The sequence below is a fragment of the Sphaerodactylus townsendi genome, linkage group LG04 (genome assembly GCF_021028975.2).
Source record: "Sphaerodactylus townsendi isolate TG3544 linkage group LG04, MPM_Stown_v2.3, whole genome shotgun sequence".
NCBI classification, from domain to species: domain Eukaryota; kingdom Metazoa; phylum Chordata; class Lepidosauria; order Squamata; family Sphaerodactylidae; genus Sphaerodactylus; species Sphaerodactylus townsendi.
The window spans coordinates 108,540,199-108,568,166 of NC_059428.1; the positions used below are offsets into that span (position 1 = coordinate 108,540,199).

A 27,968-nucleotide genomic window follows, 5' to 3' on the forward strand; every position below is an offset into this window, starting at 1 on the left:
AAGAAGTTGTGGACCAATTGCCAGTGGCAAATACTAGTTCAGTTCAGTGTAATGGTTAAGAGTGTTAGACTAGTATTTGGGAGCCAGCGTTTGTGCCACAGAACTACTCTGGGTGACCATCAGCCTCACCTATCTCACAGGGCAATTGTGAAGATAAAATGGAGAAGAACAATGGAAGCCATTTTGGGCTCCCATTGGGAAGAACAATAGGGTATTAATTGATTGATTAATTAATTGATTAATTAATTAATGTTCTCTATGGTGGTTAAAGCTAACAGAGGAATCCACAAAGACATGTATGGTTAAGTCCCCAGTTGAAAAATATCAATTTCTACATGTTTCTCTTTTGACAAACAAAAAAATGTATATTTATATTTCCAAGTCTGATTTCCTCAAACCAACCAAAACAGAGAAAAATCTGGAGCACAAGTTTTTTTTTAAAGTCACACTGTCGCTGGCCAGATAATAGCATACCTGGGGAAAAAAATGCAGGCATGTAGGTTTCCTGATCGTTGCTTAATTCGTTTAAGCAGAAAAAGCCTGTTTCTACTGCGGAATACAAATTAGGGTAATTATGTTGTGATGGAGCATTGCATGTTTAAGATGAAAGGTTTTCTTTACAAAAGCTCCTTCATCACTTCAGTAGGCGAATATAAAATCCCACTTAAACAACGTGGTATTTTCCATATTTCCATCTCATCAAAAAGACTGTTAATCTGTCTTTTTTAATTGTATGGTTAAAGCAAGGGGGTTTTCTTCCTTAAAAAGACCCTTCATCATTTAAACAATTAACGCAGATGCAAATGTGTACACGAATATGGGCAGGAATTGACATTTTAAAGTGTCAGTTGCGTAATGTGTAATAAAATGCAGAAGGCTCTTTGTGCTGCATTACATCAAAGAACTTTGGACCACAATCTAGAGGGCTGTAAACCAAAGGGAGGGGGGAAGGGCACACACTCCTTCTTGGAGATGGGCACGCAGTTGTAAGTCTTTGCACAAGCTCTGTGAACATTTAGATAGTAACAAGACTTCCACGTGCAGAAACAATCCTCTGGATTGACTTGGTGTTCTCTTTGCAAAGCTGACAACAAAGGAAAATAATTTTTCCATGTACAGAAAATGGGGTTTTGCAGCAAAAGAGTACTTTTAGTTTGCAGACATGGAACTTATTTTAGTTATTCAGACTGTACCAAGCTGGTACTGTGGAGAGCCAGGCTTCACTGTGGTTTTAGAAAGCCCAGTTTATTATATCAGATGGGATATGGCTGCAGTTCATAAACTATTTAGGATTTTTAATTTTTTAAATTTATGTATTCAATTTCTTCATCGCCCTTCCCTGGGAGACTCAGGGCGATTCCCAAATAAGTGTGTTCCTCCATCAAAGGCATTCCACTCTAACCATGCTTTCTTTTCTGGGGTACTAAGAGTATTTTATTCATTCTTTTGACAACCCTGTAAAGTAAGCCAGAATTTTTATCTTATAGACGGGTGTGGGGCTGAAACAATGGTCATTTATCCATGCACTACTTATCTTGCAGCTGTTCACTTCATAGCGAGATTTTCCCACCAGTTTTTGTTTGCACAGGGATTCTTCTCCTGCAAAGTGTCCCAAGCCAAGCCAAGCCACCATTTTGCCTGCCCACCACTTCCTTGTTGATTCCATGCAACCTCCATTTTTGGGGAGGATGCCTGCCACCTTTTTTCTCTGCCATTTTTAGTCTAATGCTACTTCACTAGACCAGCTCAATTTCATGTCAATTTTACAGCATTTTTGCAAAGCCCTTCAGATTGTTCTGAAATGATGGCCCAAAGTACAGGAGGAACTGCTGTGGTGGGGGCAGGGAAAAACAGGAAGGAGCAAGAAAACCTGAACAAAGCCTAATTCATTTGGATCTCCTTCATTTTCCTTGTGAAGGGAGAGAAAAAGTCACACTTTAAGTGCTTTCTGAAATTACAGAGATTTTCTGATCTGAGAGCACAGTGGTTTAGAGAGAGGGAAATGTGTGCATAATAGAGAATCAAATGGGAAGAGAATGTACACTTGTAACGGGGTCGCTTACATTCAAGGGCAAGGGAGAGATATTATCTTGCCACTAGCCACCAATTGTAATGGGACGGGTGGCCTACAATCAAGGTTCCCACTAAACTGACCAGTGGGATTTCCTTGGCCACCCAAAATATCCCAGGCTAATATTCAGGGATCTTCTTTTTACTCTGCTGCCACCATTAAAGAGAAGGAACTAGGAATCCCAAAGCTGCTGCCAAATATATATAAAGGATCCCACCTCACATTCACTCTTGGTCTGAGGGGAATGTCCTTCAGAGTCCCATATACAAAAATGGAGGGAACTCAAATTGGGTGGGATTCTAGCCACACAGACACTCTTCAATCTCTCACACACAAACGTAGGCTGGCACGAGGGTAACTTGAACACAACGAATGAAATTTATTTTGAAAACAAAAGAAAGGCTTCTTAAACTGGCTCAGAGAGGTACTAACGCTTGATGGTTGCAGAGAGGTTCTTTTCACTTAAAAGATACAGAGCTTCAGATATTACTTAGGTTTCACACACAGAGACACACACAGGTGTCTCTTCAGGAATGATTTTGGCTTTTATACACTTTGCTTTTCCTCACAGACAGACACTAGTCCTTTCTGATCCACAACCCACTGAATACACACACACACAGTCTATGCCCTGTGAGATTCTGGCATACAAAGCCTCCCTCTCTCACACTACTCCCAAACTGGCCTCACTGCCACTGGATCCGGCTTTTCCCAGACTGGTGTTGTACAGGGGCTGGACAAACTCCTAGGTCTGGTCAGTGTCTACTGACAAGCCTCTGCCCTGTGCTTCGCTCTGCACCAAAAAGCCAGTGCCTTCCTTCCTCTCACAAGCTTCCTTCGCTTGAGGAGAGTCACTAGAATCCTGCCAGCTGACTGAGCTGGACCAGAATTCCTTTACACCAGAGACAGAGCGGGGAGACTTCACTCCACAGACTCTGCTCTCAACTGAACACAAGCTGTTCTCTTCAGAACTCCCAACCAAGAACTGTCTGACAGGTTCTCTCTGTCTTTCTGTTTATCTAGCACAGGGGTAGGGAACCTGCGGCTCTCCAGATATTCAGGAACTACAATTCCCATCAGCCTCTATCAGCATGGCCAATTGGTCATCCAATTGGCCATGCTGGTAGGGGCTGATGGGAATTGTAGTTCCTGAACATCTGGAGAGCCGCAGGTTCCCTACCCCTGATAGCAGCATTTTAGTGCCCCCTTACATTGGACAGGGGCAACTGTGCCTTCCATCGACCAATCACCTTGCTTTTATTTAAATTAGGGCCTGCTGCCTTACTTTTACTGTCACTCAGCCTCTTTAAGCAGGCCTGCTTCACACCAGCCCTTCAGGGTGGGGCAAGTCCATTACAACACTCAATGCAAAGGAGACAACGAGTGCATAAATGGCCATAGGTTTTCCAGTCCGCCTTTTGAATTCCTGGTTGAGATCAATATTTGAATCAGGGATTTTCCAGCTCATAAGCTAAACTGGAATATTATACCAGATCTCTGCTCTTTTCTGTCAGTCTTATTGAAGGAATTAACAGACTGTTTGCATGTAAATTGGCTTGCATGAATCTCCTACAAAAACAAGCAAAGCACAGTAACAACCCCATGGAAAAGATACAGTTTGCTAAATGGCTTTCTGTGTGAAAATGTAAATTGGTCCTGAGTACTACATTGAACTCTCCTATAGACCTTTGTGGCTATTTCCGAATGCATGTGTGTGTGTGAAAAGTGCCATAAGTCACAGCTGACTTGTGGCTACCCCAGGAAGGAGCTTTCAAGGCACATGAAAAACAGAGGTGGTTTGCCCTGACCTCCCTCCCTCTGCAGATTCCTCCTTGGAAGTCTCCCATTCAAGTATTGACCAGGCTTAGCTTCTGACAGCTGATGAGATCAGGCTATACTATGCTGCCTTCCTTCCCATTTCATAATATAGCATTTATTACATATTATTGAAATACATATGCCACCTTTTTTCCAAATGGAGACCCAAAACAGCTAATACTATGTAAACAAATAGGAAAGGAGAAGAAATGCCTCTGAAGGCAGGGCAGTCTCTCACTTTGTCTCTCTCTCTGTGTCTCTCTCTTTGCCTGACTCTTTATATATCTCTCTGCCAATCTCTCTCTCTCTCACACACACACACACACACATACACACATCCCTTGCCTCCCAGTTTGGGCTAAGAACTGAAGGCTAAGAGCTCCGTGACTCATACCTGTGGACCAGGTCAGATTTTCAAAAGGTTACCTGCAAGAAAGGAGTGGGGAAAAGACTCAGCTACAAAGTCACATGGCAACTGTGATGCCTTACTAGGATTCTGTTCAGAAGAATGACTGGCCACACTAAGATCTGAGCCTGACATTTCTTGCCCAGCTTTGACAAGTGTTATTGCTTGTGGATATGCTCAACTGCAGCTTCCCATACTCTCCCTTGAGCACAGTAGTGTGACACAAGATTTGTGGCAAATGTCATAGCAAAGGACAAATACTTGCTCAGGTTGCTGTGGACTCCCTGAACTCTTGGGAATGTCTTCCCCGGCTTCTCATCAACTGCCATTGGGGGCAATTGCAGGCAAAACATGCAAGAACACCTGTACTGCAGGGTTCAGATGAAATGAATCACAATATATCATTCCCAGAGTTGTATGAATATGCCTTGATTAAATTCATGAACCAATGAGACTGCTCACTTGGGTAAAAGTTGGCTGGATTATACTACACATTAACTGAAGAGGCAAGAAAATCAATTTCTTCGTTTGAACTAACCAGGCTGTGATTAAGCAAATAGACCCAGAATCACAAACTCTTTTCTTCACACTCAAATATTTTAAAAATCAATATTTGATGTCTGACAGGGGCAAAACTGTATTAATAAGGATTATTTTAAATGCTGGAAATGTAACAGGCAGCAATTTAATTACCAAGGAACCAGATCAAAGCGTGTATTTGAAACGGCCAATATTTCTAATGAATTATCCAGGAAGATACAGTTTAATAAAAAGTAAATAGGAAAAGTATTTCAACTTCCCCTCACCTTCCCACCTAGAGAGATGAAAAGACTCTTTTGCTGTGTATGCCCTCGCTACACCAAATAAAAGAGACAGTGAGCAAATGCACGCAAAAGGAGACTAAGCCAAGGGAGGAACCTTCTTTCATCCTGAAGCATGCTTCTAGAAACAAAGGTTATTTCTCATTCTTTATAGATGTTTGTGTAAAGTAAGATCCCATTGGGTTTACATCATTAGCAAAGTACTATGAAATGCAGCTAAAAGCCCAATTTTTGCCAGGATCTAAAACAAGCAAGAACCTTGTGGCGCAGAGCGGTAAGCTGTTGTACTGCAGTCAAGCTCTGTTCACAACCTGAGTTCAAGTCCGACAGAAGTTGGTTGCAGGTAGCCAACTCAAGGTTCACTCAGCCTTCCATCCTTCCAAGGTTGGTGAAATGAGTGCCCAGCTTGCTGAGGGCAAAGGGTAGACAACTAGGGAAGGTAATGGCAAACTACCCTGTAAATATTGTCTGCCGAGTAACTGTTGTGATGTGGCATCACCCCTTAGGTCAGTAATGACCCAGTGCTTGACCCAGTGCTTGTACTGGGTCAGTAATGACCCAGTGCTTTTACCCAAATGAGCACACCCAATGGACAGAGAGTGTGCGCGTGTAAAATACAATTAAGGCAAGAGATGTTCAAAGGTGGCTTGCTATTGCCTGGCACTGTGTAATGACTCTGGTCTTCTATTATGGTCTCCCATTTGAGAACTAACCAGGTCTGTTTGGTTTCTGAGATATGACAAAATAGGGCTAACCTGGGTCATCAACATCAGGGTAAATTGATTGTCTAGATCAAAACAAAGAAATATCCTTGCCAAAATCCACTTGGGGACATCATTTCTACAAAAACAGCTACATTTTCTAATATCACAGGGTTTTTTTTAATACTTCAGACTATTTCACTCACAACAGGGTATCACTTGGTTACTCTATACTTGGTGGCCTGCAACTGAAAGTGTCTGCAGATCCCACTGAAAAATAGAATCTGTGGACTAGCTTAGATGATACACAAGTTCTGTGTGTGACATTGGACCTCTCACCACTCTTTTGTGTAATTTATTTGCTTATTGCAAACATGTTTGCCTTGCCTCTTTCTCTTGGATGATCCAGGCGGCTGACATAAAATCATTAAACTATCCTTAATACAAACATATAAAAACCAGACTCAAATATGATCAATATCATACCCACAAATCGTCAAGAGAAGTGGCAGTTATCCAACAGGGGCATGAAACAGACTTCAAAGTTAAAGTCTCAGGTGGTGCATTATGTATGTGTGTAAATGCACATCAAAGAAGAACTGTTAATCACAAGGGACTTACCTTCACAGGAAGTGGCCTTGGATCAGTAAACTGTGAATGTCATAATCAGTGGCCATTATCCTACCACTCTGTAAATGGTGGGTATAACTTTCCTGCAATTCTCTGTTGCTCTGTCAGACAGCCAGTGTGGTGTAGTGGTTAAGAGTTGTGGACTCCAATCTGGAGAATGGGGTTTGATCCCCCACTCCTCCACATAAGTGATGGACTCTAATCTGGCGAACTGGATTTGTTTTCCCACTCCTACACATGAAGCCTGCTGGCTGACCTTGGGCTCTCAGAACTCTCTCAGCCCCACATACCTCACAAGGTGTCTGTTGTGGGGAATAGGAAGGAAGGAGTTTGTAAGCCACTTTGAGACTCCTTATGGTTGAGAAAAGGTTATAAATCCAAACTCTTCTTCCTTAGAGGGAGTAGTCCTGGGGTTACAGGACCCACAATGAAGAAACATGCATGAGTTCTGAGAACTGTAGTAATGGCGGATGATGAGTGGGAGTCACTCTTCCTTCCTCTTACACACCCACAGCTCATCTGAGAAGAGGGGCAGTTTCTTCCCCTTCTTGCCTCTCTCCTTGATCCAGTCCTGTGAGGTAGGCTAGGCTGAGAGAGTCTGGCTAGTTCATGGTCCAGAACAGCATGGGGGGATATCAGGAAAGGGGGAGGTTTGAGGAATCACACTGTGCAGGAACAAGGACCTGTACCCACTAATCTGAATCCAAGCCAATGCGTTCTCTTAAACTTGCCATGATAGAAAAATACGAGATATTTTTATATGTAGTATCTCCATGAGAAGTTAGGAGTATTAATTGGGAAAGGTTTTGCCAAGAACTTCTCCAAGAATGTTTTCAGTTAGGAGGAGATAAATTTTGAGAAAGTGTCTGTTGGAGTTATTTTGGATCAGCCCAATGTGTGTTGAGTGCAGCTATGGAAAAATTATAAAGAGGTTAATGCAAAGATAAAACATTTAATTCAAGAAGCTTCAGTTCACATTCTTCAGACCAAGTTCAAGATAGATGGATCCAGACAAAGAGAGAGCAGTCCCCAAGAGATTCCAACAGTATCTACTGGAAACAAAATGGCGGTCTATGAGTACCTTTTAAATGGTGCAGAAGACCTTTGAAGTCAATCCTTTGGGAGAAAGTTGGAAAGTGACAGGCACCTGACAGGAAAGTGACAGACATTTAAGTCATTAGTGAAGATGCTATACCCATATCAGCAATCCTGTACATAGTTAGGTGACTTGAATCTCATGCACTCAAAACAAGAATTCTCCAGAAACTGACAACATACACATGAAACCAATGAAAAGCAATATGAGCAATTAAAGTGTCAGATAAAAGACAGACACTAAAAAGGACATTGAAAGGGTGACAGAACATACAGTGTTTATATGCAAATGCTGGAAGCCTGGAGCCAAGATGGGTGGATTAGAATGTCTAGTAATTAAAAGAGAATGTAGAAATAAACATTCAGACACCTGCTGGAACAATGAAAATAAATAGGATATTGTCAGGTCTGTGCACAAACCACATGAAAAGGCAGAGTAGGTTTGAAACTAAAAGCATTGTAATATGTTTTAAAAAAACAAAAAAGGTTCAGAATCAAACATCAGAATGTGGGGGACGGGGGACGGGACGAACTACTACAGAATTCCTATAGATGGAATGCTCCCAGAAAAGAGTGTCATTTTCCAGTGATAGTTGCTAAGTGGTTAAGGGGGAAAGCAGCATTTGTTTGGAATCAGTACACAGGCCAATGTTCCATGCCTTTGAGTGGTTCTCTCTCAGGCATATGGAACCAGAGAACACATCGAAGTGCAATGGGGTGGAGACAGGTGGGAATTGAGGCCTGACCCTACTCCATAGCTGGACTCAGAGACTCTCCTATACCTTTCCAGAGATACTACAAATTTCAGCTGCCTGTGCTACTTGAAGCTCAGGTGTTAGTTCAGAAGATAGCAGAGCATTAGCAACATTACAAACAACATCAGTTGAACATCATTACCCATGGACAACACAACTTTTAAGTTAAAACTGTTGATTTTCTGTTACAAACATGTGTTCTCCATTTCTAAAAAGACATCCTTCTTAGACAAATTGACTGGGGCAGGGGGACATCATTAATTTTCAAAGGAGGGATGTAGGAAGAAAGAGGGAGCACCTAGTTATTGGGCCACTGTAGTAAGCAGCCAGAATCTTTGTACTCCTTGCATTATCAGCAGGCTCTAACAAAGAGTGCCAAACAACTTAATTAAAAGTTTGCATGAGACGTATTTAGATGTAGAGATAAATGCTAAGGAACTGTTGAGGATGGGCTGTGAAGGAGTAGTTAATTTGACTACTTTTTATGGGTCTCTCTGAATAATGTGCAACCACCAGAGAACATTAGACACATCCAAGGCCACACGATCAGAGTGGCTCCTTATTCTGCTTGCTTGCTTATTTGTTTGTTTGTTTGTATTGTCGAAGGCTGGGTTCAACTGGTTGTGGTGGGTTTTCAGGGCTGTATAGTTATGGTCTGGTGGATCTTGTTCCTAATGTTTTGCCTGCTTCTGTGGCTGGCATCTTCAGAGGTGTATCACAGAGGGAAGGCTGTTACAGTGTGTAACAGACTCCCCTCTGTGATACACGTCTGAAGATGCCAGCCACAGATGCAGGTGAAACGTTAGGAACAAGATCCACCAGACCATGGTCACACAGCCCGGAAAACCCAACCAGTATTTATTTGTTTGTTTGTTTATAGGCTGCCCTTCCCCTGCCATGACCAGGGCAGCTTACAGCACATTCAAATACAGTTCAAACTCATAAAACACATTTGAAAATTCCCAACACAGTATCCCCGTGGTGCCCTAACCAGTTCTAAATAAGGAGTGGGGAGAGTTGAAGGCAGAGGAAGGTCAGCTCTGTTGGAATGTCCTTGCTGCCCTCAACCATAGGCCTGGTGGAATAACTCTGTCTTACAGGCCCTGCAGATGTGTGACTGTCCTGCAGGGCTCAGGTGTCATTTGACAGAGCATTCCACTAGGCCAAAGCCAGAGCCAAAAAGCTGTGACCCTGGTCCAGGACAGCCAGATCTCTTTTAACATATGCAATGGCTGCTGGGACATTGGTAATACAAAAGTGCCTCCTCTACCAAATGCAGTGCATTTACACAGCAGTGCATTTAAATAGGTGGCAACCCAAGGCAGGCAGCAAAGGTTAGGGACTCCCTCCCCAGGGAGATTTGTCTGTCTCACTCAATTTTGCCAGTAGGCGAAGACTATTTTTTTTGGCCAAATATACCCCCAATAATGATTACGAGTTCTCCTTCTAGTGTAGTTTATGTGTTTTTAACTGAATTCCTTTATAATTGTAACTGCATTTTTAATTGTTTCAATGTTTTGATTAAAAAATGTTTGCTACCTTGTGGATCCTGATTGGGAGGAAAGGTGGCATAAAAAGTTTTAAATAAATGTACGTATTATATATCTGCAGTAATGGTATCTGCTGGGCAGCATGAAACCAGTTGCACAGAGGTGCAGCTGCATTTAATTGGCACCTTGTATGAAAGAATAAAGTTCATGAAACCTGAGAATCTTCAGTCATGTCCAGGAATTCAGTGCCTGAGCAGAGGTTCCTCTTCTTAAGATTTCCTTTTCATGCCTCAGCTTCAAAAGTGAAGTAGGTCACAGAGGCAGAGTTCCTTAAGCGGTGGCACCTTGCCTTTGAATGCCGTGCCCCAAGAAGAAGGAGGAGGGGGAGGAGGAGGATGAGTTTGGATTTATACCCCACTTTTATTTCCTAAGAAGTCTCAAAGGCCCCTTCCGCACACGCAAAATAATGCGTTTTCAAATCACTTTCACAACTGTTTGCAAGTGGATTTTGCCATTCCGCACAGCTTCAAAGGGCACTGAAAGCAGTTTGAAAGTGCATTATTCTGCATGTGCGGAATGAGCCAAAGCAACTTACAACCTCCTTTCCCTTTCTCTCTCCACAACAGACACGTTGTGACATAGTTGGGGTTGAGAAAATTCTTAGGGAACTGTGACTAGCCTGAGGTGACCCAGCAGAATTCATATGGAGGAGTGGGGAAACAAATCCAGTTCACCAAATAAGCGTCCACCACTCATGTGGAGGAGTGGGGAATCAAACCTGATACGCCACATTAGAATCCACCTGCTCTTAATCACTACACCATGATGGCTCACATGGTGTCTACCTTACATTCCTGTAGGTGCCAGGCTAAAAAGTTCCCTTTTAGGATTTTTTAATGAATGGATTCTCTCTCTCTCTCTCTCTCTCTCTCTCTCTCTCTCTCTCTCTCTCTCTCTCTCTTTAATGGTCTTCTTCTGGACTAGGGATTATTTTACAAATATACATTCTCTTACAAACCCAGGCTGCCTGATTTGTGTTTAATGCCCCTTTTATGTCCTGGCTTGCTCCTTTAATGACTAAATGGTTTTGACTTAATTTTAGTGACTTGTTTTAAAATATTTTGTTTTAGTTGCAAGCTTCCTACAAGAAGGGCTCTGGACAGGCAGCATATACATATTCAAATAATATGAAATAAATCTATGTAAGGGTTAAAGTTGGAAAGCAATGGCTGGGGTCTCATGCCAACCAATAGAAACGTAAAGAAAATGGTAAGAGTGAGCATGTTTGAGGGAAGGGAAAGCGTGAAGGCGAAAGAATATGTCAATCAACAAACCTGTCTGATTTAAGGTTTTTTTTTTCATTTACTACCATGTATCAGCTGGAAAAAAAATTCTCTGCAGAATGCAGCTGAGCCACTGATCCCTGACACATGGGAACAACATCAAGCATTAATGGATTCTTTTCAGTGCCGCATGAAAACACATGATCAGAAATATCCAAAATCTAAAAAGGAAACAAATGTACCCAGTTCTTGCCTCCATGGTCAATACTGTAGCTTTAGCTTAGCATTCTTGCTTGGCAGGAGAGTGAGGTAAAGGGATGGAAAGAACAGAAGCAATTATGACGTGAGTGGCACATAGGACACATTTTTCTTCACTATAAATTGGACAGGGTGACAAACGTAGCTCTCTCTCTCTCTCTCTCTCTCTCTCTCTCTCTCTCTCTCTCTCTCTGGCTTTGGGTGGGTCTGCTTCTTTGATTCTGAAAGTCAAACCAGACTGCAGTTCTGCAAGTGTTAAAAATAAGCAGAGTCGAGTTGCTTACCAGCAGTAGCGGTGCGGTGCTGCTCTGTCTACATTCCCCTCGTTGCTTGACAGGAAATCCCATTGATAGCTGTGAGACTAATTATTTTGGAACCTAAGGGAAATGCAGCCTAAATAAGAGAGTGAACTGCAGTTAAGGATCAGTGAGCCAGCTAATGGCTGGTTAGTGAAGAAGGGACAACTCCAGAATGTTAATAAAACATGTCTCCAGCCCAGCACCTCTGGGACTAGACTGAACTCTACGTGAGTTCAATGGAAGCAAAGGTATTGTTTCTGGTGGCCAAATCACTCTATGTTGTAGCCATTTTCAGGAGCTTGATTATGAATGTATACCAGTGGAGGTCAGAGACCTTCCCAGTTTTCAAATCAACATGAAATTTATGCAAGTGGAGTCATAGCATACTGGGCTGAGGCAGATATCAGTGCTGGCTCCCAGCAAACCCTGGTTTGTATATCAAAAATCAGCCTCAGGAAGATGGACACCTTGCCCCTCCCTCTATTAGGCATGGTTTTGTATTATACGTGTATTTATTCTAACCATGGCTAGGTCCCACCCAGTTCTTGTCTAAAACCAAACTTTGGTAACCCATTTCGAAATCTGGATTAGGATTCTGGTTAGGAGGACAATCCCAGTAAATACCAATCCTGATGAAGACCAAGATGTATAGAATGTAGAACAATAGTTAAATCATGAGTGTGGGAGACAGCAGAGTGTAAATAGCTGTTATAAAGTAAAGAAATGTAGTCCTGTAAAATAAGGACTTGATTACCCACAAATTCATGATAAAACTTATCAAGTTTTTTGGGGGAAAAACCCCAAAATTCCCCAGGCTTACTTGATTACCCACAAATTCATGATAAAACTTATCAAGTTTTTTGGGGAAAAAACCCCAAAATTCCCCAGGCTTTTTGGCAGAGCCAAATAGTCTGGGAACCAGTAAAGCTGGCTTTATCGGCTAAGAGAGTTTCAACTGAATGCTGGAGTCCAGAATTCAGTTGAAATGCGCTCTCTCTCTCTCTCTCTCTCTCTCTCTCTCTCTCTCTCTCTCTCTCTCTCTCTCAGCCCTATGACCAGCAGCATGGGGGTGGATGGAGAAGCTCTCCCTGCTGCTGCTTCTCAAGACCATGTGTACTTGAAAAGCAGCAGCCGGGAAAACTGACATTTTTCACATTCCGCGCCCAAATTAAGTAAAAGACAAATGAAGCTGATATATATTGGTTTTATTCGACTTTACCACCAATGTCCATGTTTTTATCATCCGAACATGAAATTTATTGATCACAATTGTTTGTGCTCAGCCCTAGATAAAATTCTGTTCAAGATATTACATCCACATGTAATGGTAACCTGGCAACAGCACATATCAGGAGCACACACTACCCATGATCCTCTCAATACAGGTCACTATGTTTTCAGAACAGGGACAAGGTGGGTATTTTGCATGCACAACTTCAGTAAGTACAGACCAGAAGCCTGAAAAACCCAGTGGGCAAAAGCTGCACAGCCTTCCAAAATATGCACATTGCCCCCTAGTCAGACAACAGACAACACAGCAATCACGAGTGCATTACAAAAAGCATTTTCTTGAAGTAAGTTCCATTGAATAGGCCTGAGTAGGGTTCTGAGGCGGAATCCACATGGGCCAAAAACAGTGCCCCTGGAATGGCAAAAACATCATTCTGGGGCGCTGTTTGCATGACTACTGCCTCTGCAACGAGGCAGTGCCGTGCTCCCCCCCCCCCCCCCCGCGGAAACAGCGTTTCCCAGCTGGCGCTATGGAAACAGCACCGGAACTCTGCAGGGAGAAAAGGTAAGTGTGAGGAAAGAAAATGGAGGCGCCTCTGCTCTGGGGTCACTCACACCTCAGCGTGCAAACGGCCCCAGAGCTCCACAGGCAACCATAATGCACTTTCAATCCACTTTCAATCCACTTCGCATCTGGATTTTACTGCGTGGAATAGCAAAATCCACTTGCAAACAATTGTGAAAGTGGATTGAAAGTGCATTATTCTGCATGTGCAGAAGGGCCCTGAGGATTGTTCTCCAACCGTATGAAGACCTTTGGGGATAGGGCAGGATAAAAATTGGGGGGGGGGGGATCGAAATAAGACCATCTACATGCAAATGGATACTTCTAATAAAACATGAATGTGATGTCTGAAAAGGACTAAAGTTCCCCCTTTTTCAATTCAAGCTCAGCTGAACTTTTTATCCCTCCAAGTTTTGCTGGTGACAAATTTCTGATTAGCTGGAAGATGAGGGAAGCTGAAAAGACCAAGCCTCTTAATCCATTTGAAATTGTAGTAGATGTACTAAAGATGGAAACATGCAACATGACAGGACATGCAACAACAAACCTTCCAATTATTAATTGATTAATTGGCTAAAATACAGCTTTTGAAGTTGTTCCCAATAGTAAAATTACAATAATAAATCACAATAATTAAAGCAGCTAGCAATGATACATTAATTCCACACATTAATTATTTGAAAAAAAACTGCAAAAGAAGAAGGGCCATGCGGGACAGAACATTGAAAAAGCAGGAGTAAGCAAAAAGGCACCCAAGGAAAACCTCAAACTCGATAGGCCGAGATAGGCCAGGTGATCAGCTATGGGGAGAAATACTGGAGGTCATGGACCACCATGGAAAAGTCCTTCCTATTACCTTGTTTTATTTGACCTAAATTCCAAAAACTATTCACCTAAGGACCAAAGGTTTGCAGTATAACTGTAATTTAGCAGAGATGCATCCTTCTAAGTCTACTGAAGTCATAAAATCGTAGAGTTGGAAGACACCGCAAGGGCCATAGAGTCTAACCCCCTGCCGTGCAAGAATACACAATCAAAGCACTCCTGACAGATGGCCATTCAGCCTCAGTTTAAAAACCTCCAAAGAAGGAAACTGCACCAACCTCTGAGGCAGCATATTTCATTGTCGAACAGCCCTTATAGTCAGGAAGTTCTTCCTAATGTTTAGGTGGAATCTCTTTTCCTGTACCTTGAACCAATTGTTATTCCTTAACCCAGTCGCTGGAGCAGCAGAAAACAACCTTGCTCCATGACATCCCTTCAAATATTTAAACATGGCTATCATGTCACGCCTTAACCTTCTCTTCTCCAGACTAAACATAACGTAGGCAATGGACTTCAAAGGGTGTAACTGCTTAGGAATGCTGTGTTAGATTAGCTGATCAATCAGCTAAAGGGAGTAATTTCATTGGTGAGTTTGAGAGCTCAGGATTACCTTGAACTGCTGTAATAAGGAATGGAAAAGAATAATAGTAGACTTTCCATTATACATTTAGATCAAATGGTCTTTCAGTTCCTGTAATATCTCACAACAGTGAGATTTATTTATACACACGTTTATTTAAATGTAGTTTAATCAGCTTAGAAGGTTGTTCATTAACTCAAAATTAAGTAATTGATCAGGAGCTCTGGTTAACATTCATGCATCAGCAAACATTTAGACAGGGCATTTGCATCTGAACTTCTCCATTCCTATACATAGGATCTTATATTCCTTTTCGGGCAATTCTAAGCAACTCAGAAAATGGACTGTTATTTGGTTTGATCAAACCTAATAAACCATTGTTCCAAAGCACATCGGGTTTAATATTTTTACAGACTAATTTAGCTATTTAACTAAACTTAGTATTCTTATATGCTCTTCAAGAACTAGCACTCTGGCAAAATTTAGGGATGTGAAATGGAAGGATGGAAGCAAGAAACTGCTCATTCATTGTCCCTCTCCAACCACAACTGACTCTTGTCTAAATAGTCCCAAGTTCACTGTTGTCTCTGTCCACTCAACCACAGATGCTCTCTAAACTGGGTCATGACCTGACTCTTTCCTGACCTCCAACATGTCTGTTAGTTCAGCAGCAGGGAAAAGAGACCTTCAATATGATTTCACTTCTCCTGAGTCAAAGACATGGAGGCAAACAGTGGACTGCCTCCTTCCCCCCTAGGTCCCAGTCCAGGAAAACTGGATACGGTCAAGAAAAACCAGGCAAGGGGCTGATTGGAATCAACATTCGTATTATTGACAGTAGCAGAAATCATGTCAACTATATTCTCCTAGACCATGTGGTTTTGCATTCTGCAGCCATGCAATTAAATTCCCAAACTACTGTTTTTACTCCAAGCACATAGGTCCTTTTCGCACGTGCAGATTAATGGACTTTCAGTCCACTTTCACAATTGTTTGCAAGTGGATTTTGCTATTTTGCACAGTAAAATCTAGCTGCAAAGTGGATTGAAAGTGGATTGAAAGTGCATTATCCTGCATGTGCAGAAGGGGCCATAGTTACAATTAAATCCAAATTATTTTATTTGTAACAAAAGTATTATTTTAACATGGGATGTTGTTCATGGGGCTCAAGTTCTAGTAGGATTTTTTCAAAGCCTCATGGTATCCCTGAACTATTCTGATCTCACCTTCAGTTTACCAATAATTAAAAGAGAATGAAGGCAGTCACACACCTCTGTATGATAATAAATCAGCATTATGAATTTGCCAAAGGCAAAAGCGTTATATTTATTCTTAGATGCATGGTTTGAAATACCACTTGCACAGATAATGACTAAATCTCAAATTTCCTATTGTAACTTCTGACATTTCAGATCAGTTTTGAACCATTATCATCAAAGTCCTGCTCATATATGCTGTATCTTTGTGCAAAGAACATTCAATACAGGTAGACAGAAAGTTCTGTAAATGAATGGAAACAGTGGTGAGAGTTGGAGAGATTTGCAAACATCAGAGCTGAGTACTAGTTGTATTTGGAGAACAAAACATCTACAAACAAGCTACCAAATGTTAAAGGCTAGTGATGAAAAAGATCTTCCCACAAGCATATGTAGCCAAAGTTCACAAGATCCTTAGGAACAAACACAGTGAATCAAATGAAATTCTGCATCTGGAAATACACAATCTGGTAGGTGAAAAATAGACTGTAACATATAACAATGATAGGGAAACAATGCTTTGCACTAGCTGGTTGCTAAGATCTTTACATGTGCTTTAAATCGTTTATACAACAGAGAACATTAAATTGCCAGTTAAAAAATGAAAAATCAAGAACAGAGTGGGAAAGAGGACATCTTCCCCTGAGGTTCCTGAGACAGAATAAACACCATGTAATGATTTATGAACAGGCATCGTTTTCTTAGAAAACTAGTTTTGAACCAATTTGACAATGCCATGATTGGTAAAATCCCATTTGCCAAGCACAGAGCTGCTACTCCGGATTGTCATTTGAGACCATGTCATGAAGTCCTCAGCAAAGGTTAAAAGTCTGTGTATACAGAAACAATTTGGCCTGGCATGGAGAGAACCTCAAGGGCAAGGGCATCCTACAGGCCAGTTGCCACTACTAAAAAAGCCCTGTCTCTGGTTCAACCACCACACTTCTGACAGCAGGGGCACTGAGAATAGGACTTGTGAGGCAGATCTTAACTGGTAGGCTAGACAATATGGGAAGAGACAGTCTTTCAAGTTCCCTGGCCCCAAGCCATTTAGGGTTTTACATCAACACTTTGAATTGTGCTTGAATACAAGTGGGATGCCTTCTGACAACTTAGTGTAAGGAATCTCCATACCCCACATACCGGTCAGTTTATTATGTCAAATAAATTACTGCCTAAGTATTAATCAAATGACACTAAGGGACCTGAGTCCTTGGCTTTTTCCATATTCCTTACAGTTACTAAGGTCAGCTCATCAGTGAGACTTCAACTTTAAGCAGCCCTTGTTATAAAGCTTATACTGATCTGATGCACTGAAGTCTAAACGTTAATATTCATCTTATACTTCAGGATTGTTTCATTCTCTGAAATTTTGACCTTATGCCTACAACGATTTTTTTCTCTCTCTCTTCAGTTCTTTAGCATGTATCCTTGTAAGCTGCTCCAACAAGGAGAAGGAATTGCTAGACTTAACAAATCTCTGTTCCCTGATTGGCACCAGAAACAATTTTCTAAACAATGCTGGAGACTGTAGAAACACAGCTCTGTAAGGTGCCTTCAGGCAGAGAATGTAAAAAAAAAATCAAAAAGGGTCACTTGAAACATATGTTCAAACACTCTTGAACCCAAACTAGTGATGTGAATATTCAGAAGAGAGTGCTCTGAACTGCTCAAGTTGCAAAGTGATTCTCTTAAAGAATATACATGAACACACGTTACATTTGGTCAAATTGTTGCTCTGCCCCAATGGCAGCATAGTCTAGTTTGGCAGGCAGCACTCTTCTGCATCCCAGGTATTTCACAATAACTACTATCTGATCCTTCTTGCTGAAGAGATCAGGGATTAAATCTAGGGCTTTCTGCATGCAAGTAGATGCTCTACCATTGAATCACAGCCCCAGAATAAATATTTATTTTAAAGTATTTATGCTGGATGATGAAAAGAGATTATCAAGTTCACTCTGGAAACATGAGTGGATTTCACTACCAAATCACCAAGGCATAGCCAAGGCATGGCTGTAGGTTACTATACCTACACCTATACTTGGACACCAAATTCCAGATCCCTACGATCAGCAACTGAATCTGGAAGCAGAAGACACTACCTTATTTCCCAGGCAAGCAAAAAAAGCTAAGCTCCTAGTACTAATACCAGGATCAGCAGCCATTTATAATAAAAGAGCCAAATTAGGCATGGAACGCTTTCATCAGGGCTCTTCACTGTGCAGTAGGATTGTAATGGGAGCCTCCTCACGTTTGTTTACATGCAAAGAGGCACCCCACTGGTATAATGCCCACGGGGCCGGGGGCACAACACCCCAGGCACAGCAGTGGCAAAGGCATGGCTGGGCCACTGAGGGGGTGGGGCTTGTGCATGGCGTTCCGGGGTGGGGGCGGGTGACACTGCGGCAGGGGCGCAGGCCCTGGCGCAGGGCATGCACATGTCTCAGGCTCTGTTTCCCCTCGCTCCACCCCTGAGGCACACCATTGCCTGCTAGCTGGCTTGCCTGCTGAACTCTCTCAGGTCTTAGTTCTAACTGTTTTTCTTGGTTCTTTTATATCTGCCCATCAACTCACTCTTAAAGGCACACATCTCATCACACCTAGTAGTTGAAAGATTTCTGGCTTTGTTAAAAACCTTTACATTGCTGTTATATTGATATTGCTGTTGTTGCTGTCATGTTGACATTGTAGCCCCTTTCCAAAAATAATCCCCCCCCCCCCATGAAAGAGGCAAAACAATTCCTTGGACCACACTCTGCTGAAGGAGAGGACCATGTTCTAGAACTGATATTCTACAAACACACTTCCCGCTGCCACTGCTCCTGCAGGAGGAGAGAGAGGCTTGTTATTTTTGTATTCCTTGGTATTTCAATATTCCTGTATTTGATCTATCATTTCAATAAATCTAATGTGGTATAAATGTTTGAAGTTGAAATAAAGTTTTTTAAAGCCCTCCTACCCACGGAAGAGGGCAGAAGCAGAGTGGGGGAGGCGGGGGGAGCAAAAAAGCCCAAACCAAAGAACAACACAGGACCATTTGTTTCATTTTCCCTGAGAAGCAGGGGAAAAGGTCGTTCGTTGCCTGCTGTCACAAATTGTGGAGATTATGGGATCTCCCATGCAGTGAATGTGAGAGGAGGGAAAACGCGTCCATAACAGAAGCTCTGCCCTGAACAAAATCTCTTTTCTGTGCAGGGCAGAACACCAGTGTATACCAAAATTTGGAGCAATAGATCAACTAAGCATTAGAGAGTCCATTTATGTAATCGAGAATACACAACTTGACTTTAGCATGCTGGTTAATAATCCACAATGTTTCTGCAGCCCAAACACTGGTTTGTCATTTATTACGAAATGGCACATTTAAGTTCTCACAGCAAGTATTAAATATACTGGAGCACAATCATTATCATACTTCACACTTGGATTAATGGCAACTGTTCTCCTTGATCATTTCCCTTTCTGTAAAGGATTTCTAAGAAGTCCATTGGTCCCCTAAAACTATATGCCTGCCATTCTCTTCACATACTGGTTATACTTGCATCTCCTCCACCCCTCCATGAAAAGATTTTTCAGTCTTTTAAAAAGATCCAGCTCAGAACAGCCTAGAGACATCCATCAACTTTGCATCTGTGAAAAGTCCCCATTTCTCCTAGACTAGTTCCACTATCCCTAAGCATGATCCTGTGATCTGAAGCATACCTTTTTGATAATCAAAGAGAATCCCTCCTCCCTTTCTCACTAGAAAAGGTGAGTGTATCCAACCTTCCATCACGTGCATGGGACTTCTCGGTGTACAAGAGAATAAAGGGACCTCAAAAACTGACCAGCCTAAGAAACCAGCGGGAAAATGTTACAGTCTGTGACCAAAAAAGACCTCAAAAGAGGGCTCCAAAATGAAACTGCTGCATTAGAATTTGTCAGAAAATTGGGTACTATTCTAACTGAATTTAATCAGAATTTGATTTCTTTCCCACTGTGGGAAATTAGCATAACAAGAAAAATATTATTCCAGTGAAAGCAGTTCTGAATAGCTTACTCTATTCTTACCTTGTCTTTGTTTAGGCTTGCATATAAATTACACAGATCCACCTTGCATTTCATGACCATTTAGCTATTACCTATGTCTGTCAAATGAGGATAGTGATTCGTATATTGGATGAAGTGGTATCTAATGCATAAGAGCCCATGCTGTCCAAACAGATGGTTAAATCTTCAAGGTGCTGCCAGTTCCCACAGTTTTCCCTGCAAAACTAGCATGGTTGGTATGCTTCATTCTAACACAGGTATTTAGCCGGCAAGCTTAATCCTTCCATAGGTGTTGGGTTGAAGTACAAATTTTAGTAATACAACGCTGGATGTACTGGACACCAATTCTCACTACAAGACTGTTTCTATGACTGTTGTTAGTATCATTGGCTGCTCAGAGAGACTACACAACAGCGGCTTTGTGAAACTCTCAGCAGAGATATTTCCTCTTCTAAGGACTGTTTCCTGTGTGGGAGTTCTCCCAGTGCCTTAGAAAACATAATCCGAGTAAACAAAAATTAAAGAAAATTGAAGTATGAGGGCTCCTTAACCGTTGAGACCAAACATAAGTATTTAGAACAAAGATACTATTATTATTTGCTTGTTTACCTACTCATTCTTTATTTCCTGTTTGATCAAATCAGAGCTAAAATCCCAAGCCTGGGGAAACAAAATCAACTCACGGGTCAACAACGGGAGGGTTCCAATGGGAAGTCACAACCACCAGCATCTACAAACCAGTTAAATCACAAGAACTGGTTACAGGCCAGTATATTCTCTCTGCAGCCAATGAGGATTAATTATTTGGTTTTATGATCCTCTGTGCAGGAGCAGCAGAGCATGGAATAAACCAAAAGGGGCATGTAGGTCCAACTGGTGACCTTAGGCCAATGCTCCAGATGTCACAGTGTTCGTGTGGTTTGTGTGGTTTTCTTTTCTTCTGATGCGGCCACCTTCTTCTGCGTTGATGGATGTGGGGCTGAAAGTGTTCCAGCTTCTTGTATTCTCCTTATATACCACATCCAACCATCTCAGACATATGAACATCGTTGTCAGATTTGGGGCACGAAAAGGCTGCTTGTTGTTTATGCCATCTTCTCAGCATTCCTCAGTACAACAGAAGCTGACATCCCTCCATGGGGCTTAAGGATGCCTCTGGAAGGAAGCTCCACCTGGAAACTGATAATTCCAGGAGGGTAGCCGTATTGGTGCGTAAAACAAAACCAAATGAAACAAATTATTCAGGCATAAAGTTTTGCGAGTCAGAGATGGATTCCGCATGGGCCAAAAACAGCGATTTGAAAACAGTGTGAAAATGGTGTAAACCCTTTTACACCATTTTAAACTATTTTACACCATTTTCACACCGCTGTTTTTGGCCAATGCGGAATCCGCCAGAGTTCACTTCATTAAATGCAAGGGCTGTGATCTCTGACTCATGCTGGATAAATTCTGTCAGTCTTTCGGGTGCCATTTTACTTTGAAACTGGTTTCAGCTAGACATGCCCAGAGGGTATATCTGGGATTTATGGCCTCAGATGTAATATTTCTTTTTTAAAAAAATTCTTATGAATATGGACCCATAGTGATCTCTTCCATTTTATTGTTGCAACCACCAGTGAGACAGCAACTGTGTGACTGGCCCAAAGTCACCCAGCAACCATGACCATGGTAGAATAGGGACTCCACCCTGCATTTCCAGAATCCTCATGGCTCTAACTACTACATAGCACCATTTAGGTTAGCCATTGGTATGCTATGTATTTCCTATCTAAAGAAGATTTAGCCTTTACGTCTTATGCTAGAGGAATGGGATGCATATTTTCCTTTCTGGATTTCCCAGCATAAGCTGTTAATAAAGTAAATCCAATTGATTTCAAAGATTGGTGGCAACACAGAGTGTATGATTATGACTGGCTTGCCAGCACAGAATTCCTCTGAAGTTTCCTCTTCCTCATTCGCATAACTATCAGGAAGACCGAGTGGACCCTTCTCTCATTTTTCCCACTTGTTGATAACGATGAACCTTCAAACCTTTTCCTCCACTGAGACAAGCTTCCCAACGCCATTCTTGACAGAGTACATTTTAGCTCCCAAATTATACATTATAAGTCACTGTAAAAGTGCATCTAGAGCAACAATAGCTAGAAATGAACAAGTGTGCCAAAGCTGGGCTGCAGTCTTGAATGAACCTATCTGTTTATAAACTAACAGCAATCCTATGTCACCTTACAGACTAAAATATTTATTGTGAGATTCATGAACTAGAGACCATTTTATCACACTCCAGACCATTAAAGTTTATGCCACAATAAATCAGTCTTTAACGCAAAACAAGAGTCTTTGTTTTTTGTACAAAAGGCTCATGCTGGAATTAACTATGTAAGTTTCTGCACAGCTTTGACTAAATAAATACTTACTGATTCCAGATACCTAACAAATAACAATGCCTTCTCAAACCAGAATGGGGAATAGGGAGACACAGGTTTGAATTCCCACTCCGCCATGAAAGCTTGCTGGGTTATCTTGGGTCAATCACATTCTCTTGGCTTTAAGTACCTCATAGGATTGTTGAGAACAAAATGAAGGAGAGAATGATATAATCCTCTGTGGGTCCCCACTGGAGAGAAAGGCAGGACAGAAATAAAGAAAATAAATAAAAAATTGGGCTGTACAAATTCAGGATGCATGGTGCACATGAGGGAGTCTTACCAGAGAACATTTCTCTTATTTTTATTTATTAAAACATTTCTACCCTATCTTTCCTTGTGACACTTACAATACAAGAATAGAAATGTCCTATTAAGATCAGTGGAATTAGTTCAGTGTTGATGTAGAAATGGAAGAAGGTAACTCTGGCCAGATATATAGCTGTCTGATACCAAAAAATGTAGCTGTTATTGAGGTAACGGAATCGAAAGATTTATTATTCTGTTGTAGCCAAAAGTCCAGTATCACCTTCAAGATTAACTTATCTTGGGATAAACGTTGTTAGTCTTTAAGGTGCAACTGGACTCCTCTTTGGAGATCCAAAGTGAAGAAGGTAGGAGGGGAAAAAACACAACCAGTAAATAATGAAAAATATTCCTCTTACCTTTTACCGAATTATTCATAAGTGTTTGTAGCACCAAACCCACAAACCTTTCTGAGATACTGCAGGAAGTGTGAGGTGACTTGCAATTCAATGTGCAGTCACACTAAGAGAAAGCAGGATTGCCAATAACCTGGGGAAAAAAACATATCCCACCCCACCACCCTTCAATGACAGCTTGATGGGATGTTATTTATCATGTGATGTTATTGTACTTCCTGTACTTCCATGTGGTGAAAAGCTTCAGATGCCCAATGCCATGAAGCCTCTGTTGAAGGGGCTGAACATTTTTCCCTCCAGAAGAAAGCTTTTGCAAATTACGCACCAGAATGAAAATAATCTGAGGTGGACCCTTGACTCTCAGTGACACTCATCAAAGTCTGCCTTCCCCAAGTAAAATGGCTTCCTTGGATTAATCAACACATTCTAAACTGCTGAAACAGTTTTCCAATCCAAGAATATCCAGATTGATAAACTTCTGAAGGTAGGGAGGGGTCTGATGATGTTATATAGACCGGCTTAAACAAAAAGGGAGAGGGTGAAATTGTAGCTCCTCTCACCAGCTGCACAATAGAAATGTAAAACATTAAAGGATTAAACCTTTCTTTGTTTATTTGTTTGTTTTATGGCCCGCCTTACTCCCCAATAGAGATCCAAAGAAATTGACATCATTATTATTTCCTCCATTATATCCTAACAACATTTTTCTTAACGAGTAGTATTACTTATTCCTTGATAGATTTGGAAATCTATAACAATTTTTTAATCAGTCCACTTCTCAATATGTTGGGAATAGTTCTGCTAGAAAACAACCCAGGACCCCTGATAACCAAACAAAGCAAGTGTGGAGGACTTATAAAAAGATGCTGCAGTCTCATTATCAGGTGTCACTTTTTATCTGAACCGTAAAATAGTAAGCACTTATGGACTGTAGCTTTTGGTGATTATGTCTGGGCTTTTTATTTATAAGAGCTGGAATTACAAACAAAACCCATAGGAACTATTTGTATGTGTATATATCTGATGCATTCTATTTGTTTCTTTTATTGATTAATGTTTTACTGTAATTTATAATGCCAGTAAAGGCTTTATATATACTATATCCCAACAACAACCCTGTGAGGTAGGTTGGGCGAGAAAGTATGACTGGTTGCAGTCACCCAGTCAGCTTACATGACAGAGAATGGATTCAAACCTGGGCTTCCCATATACTAGTCTGAGACTCTTAACCACTACATCAATCTGGCCAATAAAGATTTGTTTACCATTTATATATTAATTCTCTTTTCAGGTTTGCAGAATGGGTATTTCCCAGTGCTGGCCTTCATGCTAATTAATAACAGGACTCAACTAGTTGACACATTAATGCTTGTTAACCAAACATTAGTAGTGGACTAGACACATATGTGTGGACTAGACAGATAGTGAGCCTGTTAGAAGTTCAAATGTTAAAACTGTTGGTAGTCTCAAGGGGTTGCTTTATGAAACAAAATGCACACCCCTAATTCACAAATGCCTGCCAAATTGTCATATTGAGCACAAAAACAAACATCTTTTTTTTATTTGATTGGATTGTTCCTCCTCAGAATGGAAAACCAGGTGTTGCCATGCCAGTGCTGGATCAGGAGGTAGTATAAAAAATCATCCATGTGCATCCTGGTTGTGGTATTAGCAGATCAGCAAATATATACAGTCAACCCAATACTGAAAGATATGAGGCCAGCCAAGCCTAAAAAACAAGGACTGTATATATAGGGATACAAGGCAATGAGGTATAAGCAGTTAGTTTGAGTGTAATTTAAACAGATACTTCATAAACCGTTCATAAAGATTGTTCATAAGGATATATTATGGTTATTTAACTGGATAGAAAGGTAATAAACACATATATAATGAGAGCATGTCATAAACATTGCACCATGAGTAGCATGAACCCTGCATTAGTCATATTATGTTCCTGTCAGAAAAGAAAGGGTCAGTATCTCCAAAATTCCAATGAATCAAAGATATTAAGTTGAGTTGTGGTAGTTTCGAGCAATAGCTCCAGCAAGCGATGAACTGATTGCTTTGTTAGCAGTTACTATTCGCAGAGCGCTGCTAATCCGACGTTTTCCAACAGAAATTTCTTCAGTAAGCGCTCAGGTAATTCCATTAGAAATAGAGATTGAATTATACTTCTTTATTCAGGTAGTTTAGTTAGAGTAGCAGCGGCATACAAAGTTTCTACATCTCAGCGAATCATCTTTGTAACCAGATGATTTCACCGGAATGCAAGTTTCGTATGCCGCTTTACCTAGCTAAACACACAAAATAAGAGAATTCAATCTCTACTTCTAATAGAATTACCTGAACGCGAATGAAGAAATTCTGTTGAAAACGCGGATTAGCTGCTAACGTCTCCATGAATGTGGCTGCTACTGTGAAGTTTCTTCTATCACTTGCTGGAGCTGTTGCTGTCAACTACCACAACTCAACTTAATATCTTTGATTCATTGAATTTTTGGAGATACTGACTCTTTCTACTGACTGGAACGCAATATGACTATTGCAGGTTTCGTGCCTCATGGACAATGTTTATGACATGCTCTCATTATATATGTTTTATTACCTTTCTATCCAGTTAAATAACCATAATATATCCTTATGAACAATCTTTATGAACGGTTTATGAAGTATCTGTTTAAATTACACTCAAACTAACTGCTTATACCTCATTGCCTTGTATCCCTATATATACAGTCCTTGTTTTTTAGGCTTGGCTGGCCTCATATCTTTCAGTATGTGGTATTAGCAGACCATTTGGGCCATTTTGAGGCTGGAGGAATCGAATGTGGAAAAGAGGACCCAGGAGGGAGCACTGTCTGATTCTTCCCTCCAAGACAAAACTAGTTTTCTCCAGATCTCTTCTCCATCCCTTTGGACAGCTACTGCAACATGAAGGGGCACCGTGTGCCTCCATTATTATGGGTGGGGTTGCCAACACTGGGTCACTGGGTCGGGCTCCGGGGACTACTCCGGCGGATGGCTCGAGGTGGATGCCAGGTTTCTGGAAGCGGGGAGGCGGCTGAGCTGCTCCTCCTGTGATATTCGATGCCATTTTTTCCTTGTCGGTGCCTGACCTGGCTTTCCCAGGAAATCTCGAGGTTGATGCGCGTGTGTTTTTGTCTATAGATGAGCCGCATGGATCTCTGTCTCGGGAGAAAGAGCAAGGGGGGAAGGGAGTCCTGAAGGAGGCGGGATGATTGCCCAGTGTCCATGACGTCTCCTTAGGGATTCATTGGGGAACTTGGAAGGGAGGGAGGAGTCGATCGACCCATTCAGGTCGCTCTGAAGTTAGCTGGCTAAATTCGGCTGCTCCTGCCTCCCGAAGAGTTGGGATTGGGATCCCAGCTGCCGCCAGGCCTGATCCTCTCCTACGCTGCACCTCTCAAGAACCGCATCGGAGAGGGAAAGTAGCCGGGCTCGGCTCTCTGGCTTTCGCGCCACCCTCTCTCCCAGACACATGTGCATGACTCGCGTCCGCCCCTAAGGTCTCCCTGATGGAGACGTCTCCTCGGGAGAGATTAAACTGTACGTCTTTGGAGGAAGTTTCAAAGAAGTTTCTTGTCGATTGCTGGAGCCGCCAGTTCTGGCCCAGAGCCCGCAGGAGAAGCCCTAGGGCAGAGGTGTCCAACTCTGGCGCTTCAGATGTTCATAGACTACGATTTCCACCAAATTCCGTCAAAGCAGGGGCTGATGGGAATTGTAGTCCATGAACATCTGAAGCGCCAGAGTTGGACACCGCTGCTAGGCTGTTAACTTGCAACCCTTCTCAGGCACCAGTTTCCCTCCCCTCCAGTCCTGTTCATGGCACGAGCCTCCCATGCACACCCAAAGGGCTTAGAAAACATTTCTCCCACGGAGGTTCTACTTGCAATAGTCTCCAGCGGCCCTTGGGGCTAAATCAGCTGGTTAAGCCTCTTCCCCCCCTTCCCCCCCACACCCACCCACCGAGTTTCATTTGGGTGGGGGGCACCTTACCTGCCTTCTCCAACGAGGCTGAACGGGGTCCCGCTCTGTTCAACTCGACATCATTCAGACGTGTGTGTCCGACGAAACCGGAGGGCGAGCGAGGCGAAGAGGTTCTTGAGCGTCACGTGTGAACAGGCCTAAAGGTGTCAGGCTCGCGTTCCCCTCCGCTGGCAGCTCCGCGGGCCACAAGCGGGAGAGGCGCTGCACGTTCCCATGCAAACAGTTTTCCCTCCCTTTTTAGCTAATTAAGCCCTCCTCTCCTTCACCCCCGCACCCCCACCCCCACCCCACAAAAAAGGAAGACCCCCCCCCCCCCCGGCGGGCCAGGCCAGCGCCTTGCTCCAGCCCTTCAATGGGAACCCACTTGAACTTGAGGAGCTTTTGTTTCGGTGACTCCTGCGTGGTTTTTAATTGAGCGCGGCTCTCCTCTCCTGGGCTCCAGAGCTATCCCATAATAGCCCCGGCATTCTCCGGCTCCTTCTTTTTCCCCCCAGTCGTCCTGGCAGCTGGCGGTTGTCGGCTGTTGTGTTTGAGCAACGGACTGTTCAAGGCCCGGGCTGGCCGGAGCGGCGCGCAGCCCTTAATAGACCTGTCGTCAGGGCGCTGAATGCACCTTCTTGGGCCCATGAAAGCCCCGCGCGGGGAGGGGCAGGCTGGGCGACCCAGGGCGGCGGATCCCCCCTCCCCCCCATGCTTGGAAGGAAGTTCCTTTGCCTCCCCTGGAACTGACTTTGGAGGGAAGTTGCCGCTT

At 42.4% G+C, this 27,968-nt stretch overlaps 1 protein-coding gene across 1 annotated transcript in view; it reads right to left on the reverse strand.

The window, feature by feature from the left end:
- The window catches only part of PCCA (propionyl-CoA carboxylase subunit alpha), a 345,506-nt gene extending 318,053 nt beyond the window's left edge, over window positions 1-27,453 (reverse strand). The window contains exon 1 of the mRNA XM_048493110.1: window positions 27,227-27,453. The gene's annotated coding sequence lies outside the window, so the exon portion shown is untranslated. The remainder of the gene's footprint in view (window positions 1-27,226) is intronic.
- Between the last annotated feature and the right edge of the window lie 515 nt (window positions 27,454-27,968).